This window comes from Solanum lycopersicum, chromosome 1 (assembly GCF_036512215.1).
Source record: "Solanum lycopersicum chromosome 1, SLM_r2.1".
Lineage (NCBI taxonomy): Eukaryota > Viridiplantae > Streptophyta > Magnoliopsida > Solanales > Solanaceae > Solanum > Solanum lycopersicum.
The window spans coordinates 63,644,611-63,656,683 of record NC_090800.1 but is presented as its reverse complement, the minus strand read 5'-3'; positions in this window follow the sequence as shown (position 1 = coordinate 63,656,683).

Genomic DNA, 12,073 nt, shown 5'->3' with positions numbered 1-12,073 from the left:
CCTATCAATATGAATTTCATTGGGCTCCTTTTGATGAACTATTTCCATTCTTATAGATGGGATCATTTTCGTGATCATGTGGTTGAGAAAGTACTCTAATAGAGTTGTTCGAGTGAAATTTCTGCTTCAAGGTAGATTTGACAATTCTTTTTTTAGGTAAAGATAAGTAAGTGATCTTTCTTAGTAAGTCAATTGTGAAATGAGTTATAGTTTGAGTTTTAGAGTTGGTAAGTGTTGACCTTGTTTAGTTTGGGTGATGTTCATTTGTGATGCTTATTCTATGTCGAGGCTCGTGTGATACCTTTAATTGTAGCTGTGATATTTGTCCGAGGGAAGGACTGTATGAGTTATCCTTATTTGACATTGAGATATTTGAATTAGGATTCTGAGTTGATATTTGATAATCTTAGATTGAAAGAAATATTTCTAAGTGACAAAGACTGATTTCATATAAATTCTTCCACTATTCCTATCATTTAAGAACGTGTTTCATGACTTGTAACTCTGGGAACTTTATGATATTCAAAATTCTTAATGAATTGATTTTGTCTTGTGTAGTATATGTTATGTTGCATTCATCCTCATTCAACATATATTATTACTCATGAAACTACTAGAAAGTGGAGAAATACTATTTTAAAGAAAGAAAAATAAGACACCTCACTTTTATCCTTCCCACGACCTAGGTGAAAGTTTATGAAACATTGAAATTTTTAGATTGGTATATGGACTGTGAGTCCACCCACAGATCCTTGTCTGGATGCTAAGGCCCAGCAAGTAGAATACATAAGGTTGTGCGATGATCTTTATTCCGCCACATTAGTTCGTCATTCATGACATTGCATTGCCCAACTTTGTTGTGTTGTATGACTTATTTATCCAGATCCGTTTGTGTTTATTTTATTTGCACCATTTTTATATAAAATGTTGGCAGCGATATCGGAATGAGACTTTATTGCATGCAGGTCAAAGTATTTCATAGTTTGTTTCTTAAGTCTAATTAGTTGCTTATACTCAGTTGGTCTAACCTAATGAATACATTTGAATTGTACTCATCTCTACGTTTATTATCATTTTGATGCAGATCCTAGTCATGGTGATCTTCGTAGTGGTTGATCAGATCTAGTGATTTCTTTTCATTCTGAGTAGTGGGGACATCCTGCTCTCGGATCACTATTGGTCTCAATCTATCATTTAAGGTCTTTAAATTTTTTTCGAAGACTTGAGATCTATTCTAGATTCTAGAAATATATTAGTTGTTTTTATATTTATGCTACTATATTTTAAGATATTCTTTGTTGTTTCTTTTCTGTTGTGGTCTAATTTTTCTTTGGATGTCTCGTATGTGTTATTTCGTTCAGATTATACATTAATTTTGGGGTTCTCGAAATGTTTGTCATTATGACCTCGACTTTTGGATTGTGACATATGTACAATTAACAATTAACAAGTAGGAACATGAATTTACATTACTTTATTTATTCGGTATTTAACCGTAAATGAATATTGTTATAAATATATTTGTATTATAGTGTGGAATCCTTTGAGAAAAAATAGGAATCCTACTTGGGACCAAGTCAGGTTTATCCTATAAATAAAGGAGTTTTCTTCATTGTAAATTAGATTTATGAATCCCTAAATATCATTCAAGAGGAATAAGAAGTTTTCTCTCTTTTTCCTACTATATTCTTCTTATTGTTTTATATAATTTCATAACATGTTATCAACACGTGAGTCTGCAGCACTGAAGATTGAAGGTTAAGTTTGAAGGCTAAGGTATTATTTATTTTCCTGCTTTTTGATATGGATAATATTATAAAACTTGAGTTCATTTCCCTCTATAATTCGGGTAGAACTACCTTTCATAAGTATTGGATGTTCTGGGCCTTGGAGACACCATTAAAGATGAAAACATCAAAGAAAGCGTTATAGCTATCATATTCTTGCGTCATCATCTTGATGAACTTTTAAGAATTGAATATCTCACTATCAAGGATTCACTTGTTTTGTGAAAAGTCTGAAAGAAAAATATGACCATTTGAAGGTGGTCATACATCTAATAGCATGATGTGATTGAATAATCTGAGGCTACAAGACTTTAAGTCTATTCATGAGTACAATTCTTATATGTTTCGAATTATTTCTCAATTGAAATTATGTGAAGAAACGATTAATGATATTGATATGATGATAAAACGATCTTCACTTTTCATGAACCTCTCTATTATTCTTTGCTGCAAAAATTTTGAGTTGGTTGTCGTAACCTTATTCAGCATTGCTTATTTCAAAATATTTGAGTTGATTTTTATATAGTTAAAAAAAATTCGAGGAATTTTTGTTAAACACTAAATTCTGTTATGTGTTTTTATTAAATTAGGTCTTAAATTGATCTAGTGAATAAATATTAAATTATTATTAGTTTGCATTCTAATAGGTTTGTTTACTAAAAAAAATCTCAAATTGCAAATAAATTTTACTAATAACTTAGTTGGTTAGTATTCTATTAACAAATTACCAACATATTTCTAACTGAATTATATTTTAAAACTTAATAACGAAATTTTAACAGATTATCATTCAAAATTTTACTAAGTATTTCAGTTGGTAAATACGGTGGGAAAAATGACGCCAAATTTAGCAACATTCAATCAATGGATTACCAACTAAAATATTACCAACACACACCTTTTGTTGGTAATGTTATCAACGAAGTATATATCGATTGGTAAATCTGACAAAAAATTGTTTATATAATTTGTTAACATATTGCCAGTGAATTACTAACCAAACATTCACCAACGACAAGATTGTGTTGCTAAATTGACCAACAAAATATAAATGTGTTAGTAAATTAGTAATGAAATGTAATTTATTGGTAAGCTTGCCAACCAATATCTAATTAGTTGGAAAATTTACAGATGAATAAAGATTATAGTTAGCAAATTACTAACATCATTAAAATAGTTGGTAATATACCAACTGACCACTAATTCATTGATAAAATATATCAACATTAGTTATCAGTTGGTAATATTATATACGAATGTTTAGTTGGTTAGTAACTATTACAACCTGTGACAAAATTTATTAGTAAATTATTAATTACTAACTTATATTTGAATAGTTGGTAAATTTACCAATTGAAGTTAAATATTTTGGTAAATCAGTGTCAAGTGTTGAGACTTTCATATTCAGTTTATGTCGTTAGGCTTTTAACTTTTATCTTTTAGCCAAAACTCGATTTTGGTCAATATTTTGGTAAACGTGCTCAAATTAGAACTCTATCGTTATCATTAGCTTCAAAAGATCATTTTTTAGCTAACAGGAAGTTTAGTTCAAGTTTTGAGGCTTCCATTTTTTGTTTGTGCCGTAGGTGTTTTAAATCTTATGTTTTAACCAAAATTTGAGTTTGATCAATATTTTTGTAAACGTGCTCAGATGAAAATTTTGTCAGCGTAATTAACTCCAAAGGTCATTTTTTTACCTAATAGGATGGTTGGTTCAAGTTTTGAGACTTTGATTTTTAGTGTGTGCCCTTAAGTACTTAAACTTATAAATTTTGGCCAAAATTTAACTTCAGACAATATATTTGATAAAGGTGCTCAGATGAGAATTTCGTTAGTGTAGTTAGATGTGGAAGGTCATTTTATGTAATAAGATAGAGTTTCGAATTTTGAGGCTTCTATTTTTAGTTCGTGCTGTTAGCCATTTTAAAATTTTAAGTTTTGATCAAAATTTCACTTTAGTCAATATTTTCTGTAATCGTGCTCGGATTGAAACATTTTTTAACCGTGGTTAGCCATATAAATTATGTTTTGGTCTCATAGGATGGTTGATTTGGATTTTGAGACTTTTATTTTTAATTTGTGTTGTTAAGCGTTTTAACTTTTAACTTTTAGCTAAAATTTGAATCAAAGTCATTTTTTTGGGGAACATGGTCATATTTGAATTGCGTCAGTGCGGTTAGTTCCGTAAGGTCATTTCTCGTCTAATAGGATGGGTGGATTGGATTTTGAGGTTTTCATATTTAGTTTTTACTGTTAGGCGTTTTAACTTTTAACTTTTGGCCAAAATTTAACTTTCCTTAACATTTTTTCTAAACATGCTCTGATGAGAATTTAATCAGAGCGATTAGCTTTAGAAGTTCATTTTTATATCTAATAGGATGACTGTTTCAGATTTTGAGGCTTCCATTTTTAGTTCGTACTATTAGGCATTTTAACTTTTAAGTCTCAACCAAAGATTAAATTTGATCAATATTTTGGTAAACGTGCTCAAATTAAAATTTCATCAACGTGGTTAGCTTTGGATGGTCATTTTTTGTCTATTAGGATGATTGGTTTTGATTTTGAGACTTTTATTTTCAGTTTGTCTCATTAGGCATTTTAACTTTTTAACTTTTGGCAAAAATTTGAATTTGATCAATATTTTTAAGAAAACATGCTCAAATTGGAATTTCATCAGTACAATTAGCTTTGGAAGGTCATTTTTTATCTAATAGGATTGTTTGTTTGGATTTTGAGGTTATCCTTTCTAGTCCGTGTTGTTAGGCATTTTAACTTTTATGTTTTGATCAAAATTTGTTTTCCTTAACACTTTTTGCAAACGTGCTTAGATGAGAATTTCATCAGGGTGGTTAGTTTTGAACGATCACTTTTGATTTGATAGGAGTTGTTGGTTCGATTTTGACACTTTTATTTTTCAGTTTGTGCCTTTAGGCGTTTTAATATTTAACTTTTAGCAGAAATTCAAATTTGGTCAATATTTTTGAAAAACATGCTCATATCGGAATTTCGTCTGCGCGGTTAGCTCTGAAAGGTCATTTGTGGTCTAGTAGGATTGATTGTTTGGATTTTGGGGTTTTCATTTTCAGTTTGTGCCGTTAGGCGTTTTAGATTTTATGGTTTGACTAAAATTTGACATTCAACATATTCCGCAAATGTGCTTAGCTGAGAATTCGATTAGCTTCAATAGGATGCTTGGTTCGGGTTTTGAGGCATCCATTTTCAATTTATTTCATTAGGTATTTCAAATTTTATGTTTTGGAAAAAAATGACATTGGTCAATTTTTTTAGTAGTCGTGCTAGATCGTCAGCGCGGTTAACTCGATAAAGTCATCTTTGGTCTAGTAGGAATATGGTTGGTTCAAGTTTTGAGTCTTTTATCATCACTTTGTGTAGTTAGACATTTTGACTTTTATGTTTTGGCCAAAATTTAAATTTGATCAATATTTTTTAAAAACATATTCAGATTGAAATTTCGCCAGCGCGATTAACTCTAGAAGCTCATTATTTCTCTAATAGGATGATTGGTTTGGATTTTGATGCTTTCATTTTCAGTTTTTATCGTTAGGTGTTTTAACTTTTAACTTTTAGTCAAAATTGTACTTTGCTTAACATTTTTCTGTAAACGTGCTCAGATTAGAATACCGTCGGTGCAGTTAGTTTTGAAAGGTCATTTTTATATATAATAGGATGGTTGGTTCAGGTTATGAGTATTTCATTTTCAATTTGTGTTGTTAGGCGTTTTAACTTTTAACTTTTGGCCATAAATGTAGATTTGGTCAATAATTTTGATGAACGTTCTCAAATTAAAATTTCATTAGTGCGGTTAGCTTCGGAAGGTCATTTTTTAGTCTAGTGGGATGGTTGGTTTGAAATTTGAGGCTTTTCTTTTCAGTTTCTGTTGTTACACGTTTTAAGTTTTAAGTTTTGGTTTAAATTTGAATTTGATCAATGTTTCAGGAAAACATGCTCAAATAAAAGTTTTGTCATTTTTGATCTAATTGGATGGTTTGTTTGGGTTTCAAGGTTTTCAGTTTCAGTTTATGCCGTTAGGTGTTTTTGTCACGACCCAAATCCGGGCCGCGACTGGCACCCACACTTACCCTCCTATGTGAGCGAACCAACCAATCTAGACCTTAACATATCAAGGTAATATCAACATAAAGTAATGCGAATACAATTAAGCATATAGAAGGTTTACAATACTACTAACACATATCATTCGCTATTAAGAGTTTACTACGAATAGCATGAAAACCATAACCTACCTCCACCGAAGAATTGAAATCAAGCAAGTTAATCCTCAAAGCTTGGTGCTTTCCTCTTCTCTCGATCGTTTCTCTCTCTCCCTTGTTCTTTCTGTTTTCTTATTCAAACCCTCTTTCTTTTACCCTAATTAGTATATTATTATGAATAAAAGATGGCAATAATACCCCACTAATTAACTTAAGGTTACCTCTTTTAACCCCCAAGTAATTAGACTTATTAACATTAACCCACTAACTTTATAATTAAGGCAAGAATAGTCAAAAACGTCCCTTAAAACGTATCAAGAAATCCGACCCGGACTGGGATTTGCGCAACCTGTGACGGGCCGTCGTGCCTGTGACGGTCCGTCCTGCAGGTCATCGCAAAGCTCAGAGACCCAAATTTCCACCAAGGGTCTGTGACGGTCCGTCCTGCAATTTCGTTACGAAGTTCAGAGAGTCGATTTTCAGTACCCAATTTTCAGTTTTTCTAAGTGTTTTGAAACGAGACCCTGCGATGGTCCGTCGTGCCCATGACGGTCCGTCGTTGGGTCCGTCGCCTCAGCCTATTTTTCCAGAATAAAATCTGCTGCTCAAAACGACTAAACAGGTTGTTACAATAGATACCAATTTACCCATCGTTCGTCCCCGAACGATCAAAAGAAGGAAAACAAGGGCGAAAAGGAGTACCTGAATCTGTAAACAGATGTGGGTATTTTTCTCGCATATCCGCCTCCTTCTCCCAAGTGGCTTCTTCAACGGATCGATTCTTCCATTGCACCTTGTTGGATGTAATCTCTCTTGACCTCAACTTGCGAACTTCTCTATCTAAAATAGCAATAGGCTCCTCCTCATAAGACAAGTTCTCATCAAGCAAAACTGAATCCCAACGGATAATGTAGTTTCTATCCCCATGGTATCTGTACTCCGGACAGCCCTGGAGGCAAGGCTAACTCATAAGCCACCTCTCCTAATCGCTTAAGTACTTCAAATGGTCCAATGTACCTTGGACTTAGTTTACCCCTTTTACCAAATCGCATCACCCCTTTCATTGGTGAAACTTTAAACAAGACTTGTTCACCCTCCATGAACTCTAAGTCTCTAACCTTTCGATCTGCATATTCTTTTTGTCTACTTTGCGCCGCTAGAAGCTTTTCTTGAATAAACTTCACTTTCTCTATCGAATCCTTCAAAAGGTCAGTACCCCAAGGCCTAACCTCAAATGCATCAAACCAACCAATGGGAGACCTACATCTCCTCCCATACAATGCTTCAAATGTGGCCATATCAATACTTGAGTGATAGCTATTATTGTATGAAAACTCCGCTAAGGGTAGGAAGCTATCCCAATGGCCACCAAACTCTATCACACATGCACGAAGCATATCCTCCAACACTTGAATCGTCCTTTCAGACTGACCATCGGTCTGAGGATGGAACACAGTACTAAGGTCCAACCTAGTACCCAATTCCGCCTGCAATGTTTTCCAAAACTTAGAAGTAAACTACGTACCTCTATTTGATATGATGGATAGTGGAACCCCATGCAATCGAACGATTTCTGAGATATAGATCTTGGCTAACTTCTCGGCATTGTAAGTCACCTTAACCGGAATAAAGTGAGCAGATTTAGTTAACCTATCAACAATCACCCAAATGGAGTCATACTTACCCATTGTCCTTGGAAGACCAACCACAAAGTCCATTGCAATTCTCTCCCATTTCCATTCCGGAATGGACATTCTCTGAAGTGTTCCTCCGGGCCTTTGGTGTTCATACTTTACTTGTTGACAGTTTGGACACTTGGCAATAAAGTCAACAATATCACACTTCATTCTACTCCACCAAAAGTGTTGCTTTAGGTCACGATACATCTTGGTTGCACCCGGGTGTATAGAATACCTTGAACTATGAGCCTCTGTCAGAATAGTGTTGATCAAATCATCGACGTGGGGTACACATACCCTTCCCTTGATTCTCAAAACACCTTCCTCATCGATTTGTACTTCCTTAGCCTCCCCTCGCATTACTTTATCTTGGATTCGCCTTAGTTTCTCATCATCAAACTGTTTTCCCTTAATTTTGTCAAGAAAAGAAGATCTTGACTCCACACAAGCCAACAATCCTCCCTTCTCATTTACTTCTAATCTCATCAAGTCGTTAGCTAGAGTCTGAACCTCTCTAGCTAATGGGCGTCTAGAGGCTTGCAAGTGGGCTAGACTTCCCATGCTTCCCGCCTTTCTACTTAAAGCATCCGCTACAACATTCGCCTTCCCCGGATGATACAAAATAGTGATGTCGTAGTCCTTCAGTAGTTCCATCCATCTCCTCTGTCTCAAGTTCAAATCCTTCTGAGTAAAGACATACTGAAGGCTACAATGATTCGTGTAGACCTCACACTTAACCCCATATAAATAGTGTCTCCATTGTTTTAATGCAAACACTATCACAGCCAATTCCAAATCATGAGTTGGATAGTTACGTTCATGCACCTTTAATTGCCTTGAAGCATAAGCAATCACACTCTTCTCTTGCATTAGTACTGCGCCCAAACCAGAATAGGATGCATCACAATAAAAAATGAAGTTCTTACCCTCTACTGCAAGGTAAGAATAGGTGCGGTAGTCAACAAAGTCTTGAGCTTCTGAAAGCTTTCCTCACATTCGTCCGACCATACAAATGGAACATTCTGCTTAGTCAAGTTCGTCAATTGGGAAGCAATAGAAGAGAATCCCTTGACAAATCGGCGGTAGTAGCTAGCTAACCCAACAAAGCTCCTTATTTCTGACACATTAGTAGGTCTTACCCAATTCTTCACTGTCTCAATCTTAGAAGGATCCACCATCACTCCATCCTTAGAAACCACGTGCCCCAAGAAGGACACTGCATCTAGCCAAAACTCACACTTAGAGAACTTGGCATAAAGCTTTTTCTCCCTCAACATTTCCAATACCATTCTCAAATGCTCTTCATGTTCCTTCTTGCTCTTTGAGTATACCAATATATCATCAATAAATACGATCACGAAGAGGTCCAAATATGGCTTAAAAATCCCGTTCATCAAGCTCATGAACGCAGCAGGGGCAATCGTAAGACCAAAAGACATCACTACGAATTCGTAATGCCCATACCTCATTCGAAAAGCAGTCTTTGGCACATCCGTTGCCCGTATTTTCAATTGATGATAACCGGATCTCAAGTCAATCTTAGAGAAGACACAAGCACCTTGTAACTGATCGAACAAGTCATCAATGCGGGGAAGAGGATACTTGTTCTTTATGGTTACCTTGTTTAGTTGTCTGTAGTCTATACACATTCGAAAACTCCCATCCTTCTTCTTTACAAACAAAACCGGAGCACCCCAAGGAGATGCACTTGGTCTAATAAAGCCTTTGTTCAATAACTCTTGAAGTTGTGCCTTTAACTCTCTTAACTCTGCGGGAGCCATTCTATAAGGGGGTATAGAAATGGGGTGTGTACCCGGTTCGAGATCGATACAGAAGTCAATATCCCTATCTGGTGGCATACCAGGAAGATCTGCAGGGAACACATCCAGAAACTCACGGACAACTGAAACCGACTCAATCGAAGGTACTTGGGTAGTGTCATCCTTGAGATGTGCCAAGAAAGCTAAACACCCTTTACTAATCATTTTCTTAGCACGAAGAAAGGAGATGATACGAACCGGATTGGAAGTGTAGTCACCCTCCCAAACTAACGGATCTGTCCCAGGCTTGGCTAACGTCACCGTTTTAGCATTATAATCCAAAATTGTAAATTGCGGAGAAAGCCAAGTCATACCCAGAATTACATCAAAATCATCCATTTCTAAGATAACCAAATCTACATAAGTGTTGCTCCCCACAAAGTTCACCAAACAAGACCTATACACCTTTTCAACTACCACAGACTCACCCACCGGAGTAGAAACACGAATAGGCATATCAAGTAATTCACAATGTAAAGTTAGACCATTAGCAAATGAGGAAGATACATAAGAAAATGGGGATCCAGGATCAAACAATACAGAAGCCATGCAATCACAAACCAAAAGATTACCTGTGATGACAGCATCAGATGCCTCCGCTTCAGACCGCCCAGGAAAAGCGTAACAATGGGCCCTATCGTTCGTCTGTCCGTTGCCCCTACCTTGTTGTGATGTAGTGGCTCCAGTTTGACCATCACCTCGGCCGTTTTGGTGACCACCATTTCCTCGACCACCACGTCCTCCAGAATAACGGCCTCTGCCATGTCCACCTCTACCTCTAACATTCGGAGGTCTGTAACTCTGTTTTGGACAATATCTCTTAATATTTCCAATCTCCCCACATCCATAGCACTCTCTAGGTTCATGCATAGGTCTCTCAGAGAAGTGTTGACCGGTCGGAGGTGGACCCCCAACTACAGTCTGTAGTGAAGACTGAATTAGTCGAACTGCGTAACCTCCAGAACCTTGTCCTCTAGAGTAAGAACCATTAAACTCACCTCCCTTTCGAAACCTTTTTGATGTCGATGTCGTAATGAAGTCGTCTGGCTTCACTCCTTCCACTTCCATCACAAAGTCTACCACCTCTTGGAAGGATTTTGCTGTTGCCACTATCTGCAAGGCCGAAATTCGCAATTCTCACCTCAAGCCCTTCACAAACCGGCGAATCCTCTCTTGTGGACTGAAACAAAGTTGCGTGGCATATCTGGATAATGCGCGAAACCTAGCCTCGTAAGCATTAACCGACATCCTACCTTGCTCTAGGCTCAAGAACTCATCCCTTTTCCTATCCCTCAAAGTCCGAGGGATATACTTCTCCATAAACAAGCTAGGGAATGAGGCCCAAGTCATAGGTGGTGCCTCTGTTGGTTGACACTCAATATGTGACCGCCACCACATTTTGGCGTTCCCTTGAAACTGATAAGTCACAAACTCCACACCAAACCGTTCTACTATACCCATCTTGTGTAGTAGCTCGTGACAGTCAACCAGAAAATCATAAGCATCCTCCGATTCAACACCCTTGAAGATCGGAGGTTTCAATTTCAAGAACTTACTGAAATCGGAGCCTGAGGTGCTGGTGCAGAAAACACTGGGGGTGTCTGGCCCTGATCAGATAACCTGCTAAGATAAGCCAGAACCTGATTGATCATCTCTGGGTAGGTTGGGGGGGCATTTCCTCATTTTGCACTTGTTCATTCACCCTATCCTCCCCCTCTCTTATCACTTCCTCAGTCGGTGGAGGAGTCACCGCCCTAGTACCAGATGGGCTCGGTGCTCGTACTCTTCCTCTAGAGGACGTCCTCCCACGACCTCTACCACGGCCCCTTGCCGCTGTTCTCCCTCGATCCACAGCTCCAGTGGCTGGCTCAGTTGTTTCTTGTCTGGCCGGCGTTGGTGTTGGCATAGTCGTTGCTCTAGTTCTAACCATCTGCGAAAGAGAGTGAAGATGGTCAGATACCAATTCGTATCGCCTAGATACCAATTGGACTCAAGTAGTAGCACGAAAGAAAGAATGAAAGAGTGAAATTTTCCTAAAGTCTTATAGCCTCTCAAGGAAAAGTAAAGGCGTCCCCCTACCGTTCCTTAAGACTCTACTAGACCTGTTCTTGTGTGATGAGACCAACGAACTTAATGCTCTGATACCAAGTTTGTCACGACCCAAATCCGGGCCGCGACTGGCACCCACACTTACCCTCCTATGTGAGCGAACCAACCAATCTAGACCTTAACATTTCAAGGTAATATCAACATAAAGTAATGCGGAAGACTTAAACTCATTAATAAAATCAATAACTATTATTATTCCCAAAATCTGGAAGTCATCATCACAAGAACATCTATAATCAAATTACTAAACTAAGAGTATTCTAAGAAGCTAAAAATACATAAGAAGCTAGTCCATGCCGGAAGTTCAAGGCATCAAGACTTGAAGAAGAAGATCCAGTCCAAGCTAGAAGCATTAGCTCACCCTGAATTTCCGATGTAGTAAGACTGGCTTGAGTTACTGTTGAGTCGAAGATGACGGCACGTTTGCTGCACTCCACAAATAAACA